The 5,993-nt window shown below is 37.4% G+C and overlaps 1 pseudogene; it reads right to left on the reverse strand.

Annotated features, from left to right (window-relative positions):
• Positions 1–5,644: 5,644 nt before the first annotated feature.
• Positions 5,645–5,795, reverse strand: LOC115293083 (annotated as a pseudogene).
• Between the last annotated feature and the right edge of the window lie 198 nt (positions 5,796–5,993).

Consider the following 5,993-nt stretch of genomic DNA (forward strand, 5'->3'; position numbering starts at 1 on the left):
TACATATATATATAATTGAATATTATTCAGCAACCAAAAAGAATGAAATCTTGCCATTTTCAGTGACATGGATGGAATTAGAGTGCATTAGGCTAAACAAAATAAGTCAGTCGGAGAAATAATACCATATCATATCACTTAAATGTGGAATTTAAACAGATGAACATATGGGAAGTGGGGGAAGAGAAGAAAAGGAAACAAACCACAAAAGACTCTTAATCATAGAGAATAATCTGTGCATTAATGGAGGAGGTGGGTAGGAGATGGCTCAATGGGTGATGGGTACTAAGGAGGACACTTACAGTGATAAGTATTGGCTTTTGTATGTAAGTGAGGAATCACCAAATTCTAATCCTGAAACCAATATTTCATTGTATTTTAACTAACTAAAATTTAAATAAAATAAAAGAAGAAATGCTAAAGAAAGTTGTTCAAGTTGAAACAGAAAGATGCTAATCAGCAACATAGATACATGAGACAGTAGAAACTCACTAGTAAATACAGTACATAGTCAACTTTAAAACTCTCAAACTGTAATGATGGTGTATAAATCACTTTTTCAAAAAATTTTTAATGTTTTTATTGTACTTTTGAGAGAGAGAGACAGAGTGCAAGAGGAGGAGGGGCAGAGAAAGAGGGTGATCCAGAAGCTCAATCAGGCTCTAGGCTCTGAGCTGTCAGCAGAGAGCCTGACAGGAGTTTGAACTCACGGACCATGAGATCATGACCTGAGCTGAAGTTGGACACTTAACCAACTAAACCAACCAGGTACCCCAATCACTTTTAACTCTAGCATGATTACAAATAGTTACAGCTATAATATTTTGCTAATGGATATGCAATGTTCAATGATATAAATTGTGATCAGTAACATAAGATTTGTGGGTGAGAGAAAAAAGTACAGAGTTTTGTATGTGATCAGTGTTAAGTGATCATCAGTGTAAGATAGAACATTATAACTATAAGATATTTTATATAAGCCTTATGAAAACCACACAAAAAAGTGTCGTAAATTTACAAATGTTAAAGAGAAAGAAATTGAATTATATCCTTACAAAACAAAAACACAAAAATCATCAATTTAGAAAGGAAGACAACAAGAGAGAAAGAAAGGAATTTTAGAACTATAAAACAGTCAGAAAACAATGAACAAAATATCAATGGTAAGTCCTTAACTTTGAATAGCTAAATTAAATATAATATTTAAACTCTCCAATCAAAAGACATACATCAGCTGAAGAGATTAAAAAAAGACCCATTTACATGCAGCCTATAAGAGACTTACTTCAGCTATAAAGACATACACAGGCTTAAAGTAAAATAGTAGAAAGAGATATTCCATGCAGTGGTAACCAGAAGAGAACAGGCGGGATCTTTTATTAGGCAAAATAGACTAAGCTGAAACGGTCATGTGAGACAAAGAAGGTCATGATATAGTGATAAATGAGTCAGTTCATCAAGAGAATATAAAACATGAAATATATATGCGTCCAACACTGGAGCAGCTAAATTTATAAAGTAAATGTTAATAGAACTGATGGGAGAAATAGATAGTCATACAATCATAGTACTGGAATTTAATACCCCATATTCAACCATGGATAGAGTATCCAGGCAGAAAATCAATAAACAGAGTACTTGAGCAACACTATCAATCAAATAGACCCAACAGGTTAAACAATATCCTATCCACATTCTTCTAAAGCAAGCATGGACCATTCTCCAGCCCAAATGACATACTGGGCCACAAAATAAACCTTTAAAAGTTTAAGAAGACTGAAATCATACCAAGTATCTTTTCTGACCACAATGTTATTAAATTAGAACACAATAACAGGAGGAAAATTGAAAAATTTACAAAAACGTGGAAATTAACAACACATTCTTGAACATACAATGGGTCAAAGGAGACATCAAAAGGAAAATCAAAACATATCTTGAGACCAAGGAAAATAGAAACACAAAAAGAAAAATCTTGAACAACATAACTGCATCTCAAGGAATGAGAAAAAACAGATGCAAAGTTAGCTGTAGGAAGAATTTAATAAAGACTAAAGCAGAAATAAATGAAATATAGACTAGAAGAACAATAGAAAAGAGAAATCTGAGTTAATTTTTTGAAAAGATAAAGGAAATTGAAAACACTTTTAACTAGATTAATTAAAAAACAGATAAAAGACTGAAAGAAATAAAATTCTAATGAAGGAGATATTACAACTGATGCCACAGAAATAAGAAAGATTATGAGAGACTCTACTATGAACAATTACATGCCAACATACTGGATAACGTAGAAGAAATGGATAAATTCCTAGAAATGTCAGAAGCAGTTAGGTTCTCACAGGATACCTGGAGACCAGCAAAGGGGAAGTCATGGCCACTGTCGACTATCAGGAAAATCAGAGACCTGTCTTGGCAGCATTCCACAAGAAGCCAGTCAAACCAGATGGGCCCAAGATGACAGGTGCCAGAACAGGAAACCCCTGCCCAAATAAGGAAGGAAAAGTGCAAAATCCAGCTTCCAAGAAATACCCTCTCCAAGTAAGAAATCTTTCATCTCCTTGTTAACAGTTGCCAATAAAAGATAGAAACCCAAATCTCTTTCTTGAGCTCACCCCTCTCATATCTTAAGAGTATACTTTCACTTTAATAAACTTTTCCCATTTGTGTTGCTCCTCCATTGCTTTGTCTGTTTTTGAAATATTTCTCAAGAGGAGACCAAGAGCCTTCAGTGACATCTTTGGGATAGGTTGGGTCAAGGCCTCAGGACCCAGGGCCCTCCCCACTTTATCTAACCATAGAAGCCAAACATACCAAGACTACATCATTAAGAATTAGAAAGCCCAAATAAACATGTAAATAATAAGGGGACTGATATAATGCCACCTCTCTAACAGCCTCCATTAGGTCTAAACTACTTGTGCCAGGACTCAGGGAGGCTGCATTATATTTTATATTTACCCCCTTCAAATGTGAACATGTTGGGTGCCTGGTTGGCTCAGTCAGTTTAGCGTCAGACTTTGGCTAAGGTCACGGCTTGTGGGTTTGAGCCCTGCATCAGGCCCTGTGCTAATATCTCAGAGCCTGGAGCCTGCTTCAGATACTGTGTTTCTCTCTCTCTCTCTCTGCCCCTTTTCTATTCATGCTCTGTCTATCTATCTCTTTCAAAGATAAATAAACATTAAAAAATGTGAACATATGACCAGGAAGGATTCAGGCAATGAAGAAAGAAAGATGAAGTTTGGGTCTGATGGAAAATAATCAAGACTCAGAGACCTCACACAAACTCAATACAGACTGAATCAATAAGAGATAAGAGTGGGGTCTTCTTCAATTACCTAGAAAACAGGCAAATTTATCTTGCTACTCTATAAATTCTATGAGTAGACTGGCCTGGCTTAAAGCTCAGGTACAGAATAGACACCTAGTCTATTGGAGTGAGCCTTTGATTTGATTTTTCCCTTATTTATATCTTTTCATTTTAAGATTGTCCTAATTTACCAATTGACTCTCTCCTCAGTGCCTGGTATTTCTCATCTTTTTTCCCCTCCTTACAAAATCGAATGCACCTTGTTTCCTTTTGCAATATCAGTAATGTATAAAAATAAACCAGATAAATCATAGTAAGGCAATAAAAGTTAATGAGAAGAGACAAGTGTTTCAATTACAGTGGAACACCTCTAGAAATAATCAGAATAATTAAAATAGATACAGAGATTGAGTGGAGATATAGTCTATGTTGTTGAGGCTGTGTGGTAGAGAAATTGAGACTCATGATAATGTTCTCTGTGAATATGCTTGAGAATTTCTACAATATATAGTTAAATTTGCAAAAAAATAAAGTATAAACTTTTAGTAGGATTAACTGCTTGATCTGAGATGAATAGTATAAAATACAGATTAGACATTTGAAAAAGAAAGTAGATTGGCTATTATCTATTTATTTTTTTACTTTTGAGAGAGAGAGAGCACATGCAAGCTGGAGAGGAGCAGAGGCAGAGAGAGGGGGAGAGAGAGAGAGAGAGAGAGAGAGAGAGAGAGAATCTTAAGCGGGCTCCACACTCCCACTGCAGGGCTTGATCCCACGACCCTGGGATCGTGACCTGAACTGAAAACAAGAGTCACATGCTCAACCGACTGGGTCACCCAGGTGTCCGCTAGATAGGCTTTTTGAAAACTGAGGGCATGTGTAGCCTTTCAGTAACAAAAGTAAACCTATTTCCCTGTAGATGTCCCCTGCCAAAAAAAAAAAGTTTCTAGTTTTGCTAATATTTGTTTCATGATTAAAAACCACTTGAAAAAATAACAACAAAGCCCATTTGTTATTCTCACTGCATTAACAAATAGTAAGACACTACTCATCTGTTGAAATGTCGTTCATGTCTAGTTCATATTTCCTCTTTCTCCTGAAGTTTTACACTAAAACTTGCCCAGAAGCATAAATGTCTTTGTAATAATCATCTGAACTCCTGGCTTTTTCATTTCCAATTTACACAATACCAAGTGAACAACACTACTGAAAATTTATGATCCTCGCTTCTTTCCTGCCACAGTGTAATAACATTCATGGCTGAAAAAACTCCTATGCATAGCTGACATTGGCATTTCCCATCTGCTGCTCAAGGCCCTTCACACTCCCATCATTCAATTTCCCCAACTATGCTTCTCTCAAACGTTCTGATTTGCAGCCCCACGTTTCAAACCCTTCCTTTTGGAGCACGTGTCTCTTAGAGCATGTAACATGTCCTAGTCTTCCATATTTTTATGCTTTCGTTTCAATGTCTGATTCTTGAATCACCCTGGCCTTCCATCAACCTTTTTTTCCCCAATCATTTCATCACTTGAAGCTGAACTCAGTGCTAACTTTCATTTTGCAGTATTTACCCGGGATCATTATGCTCTGAACTTTAAGTAACATTTTCATTGAACATCACACATTTGATGTAAAATGAATTAGGTATATCCAATGCCATTGTGGGTCCAAAGGCCAGAGCCCTACAATCAGTTAAGAGTAGAACTAGGAGACACATAGTTCCCCAAGATCCATGAAGGCAAGGGCACAATTTATATCTCATGAATCCCCTCAGAGGGTCCAGCAACCTGCTGGGTACATATATGGGTAAGTATTTTGGGATGTTTTTGTTTTGTGTTGTGTGTGTGTTTTTTTTTACATAGAAATAAACACAATAAAAAAGTAATGGGAAAGGATTTAATATCAATTTTTTTAAGGCGGGAAGTAGGATTTATTGATGGGCATGAGTAGGGAGGAGCAGTGCCGAGGTTCTCATGAACGCAGAGCCCTCCATTTGTCCAAGGAACCATGATCAGGGATATATTTGACCCCACAGCCATCTGGGGTGAGCTGATTTTCAGCCAGCATGTCTTCAAATTCATCCACATTAAACTTAGTAAGGCCCCACTTCTTGGAAATATGCATTTTCAGGCAGCTAGGGAACCTGAACTTTGGCCTACATAGGGCCTCAATCACAGGCTCCTTGTTCTGCAACTTGGTATGAATGAACACGATCATTTGGCCAATGTGGACCCTAGCCACTGTGCCCTGGGGCCTTCCAAAGGCATCCCCACATACCTCTCTGGAGCATTGGAGAAAGCATGAGGGCAAACTTGAATGTCCACTGGAAGGGGCTGTCTCCAAGGTCCCTTAGCACAATCCATACAACCAACAGGCTGCATACACCACCAAGGAGGCTGCTGTTTGCAACTATTGCACACTGGGCTCCCATGCGGGCTGTTTTTATTTGTTTAAAATAGAGGGATATTTTGGACTAATGCAATTCAAAGAAGATTATGGAGCATTTAAAGCATGTCTATTCCACCTCATGTAAGCTGTAATCACTCATGGCCTGTCTGTGCACTATCTGATAGCGTGAATCATGTCTTTTCCTCAAGGACTATGAGCAGGGAGCAGTTCTGTTTGTAGTCTAATGCAACTGCACTGAAATGTGGTCTTATTAGAGGTAATGTCAGTGAAC

Source organism: Suricata suricatta, chromosome 5 (assembly GCF_006229205.1).
Source record: "Suricata suricatta isolate VVHF042 chromosome 5, meerkat_22Aug2017_6uvM2_HiC, whole genome shotgun sequence".
In the NCBI taxonomy this organism is placed as follows: Eukaryota; Metazoa; Chordata; class Mammalia; order Carnivora; family Herpestidae; genus Suricata; species Suricata suricatta.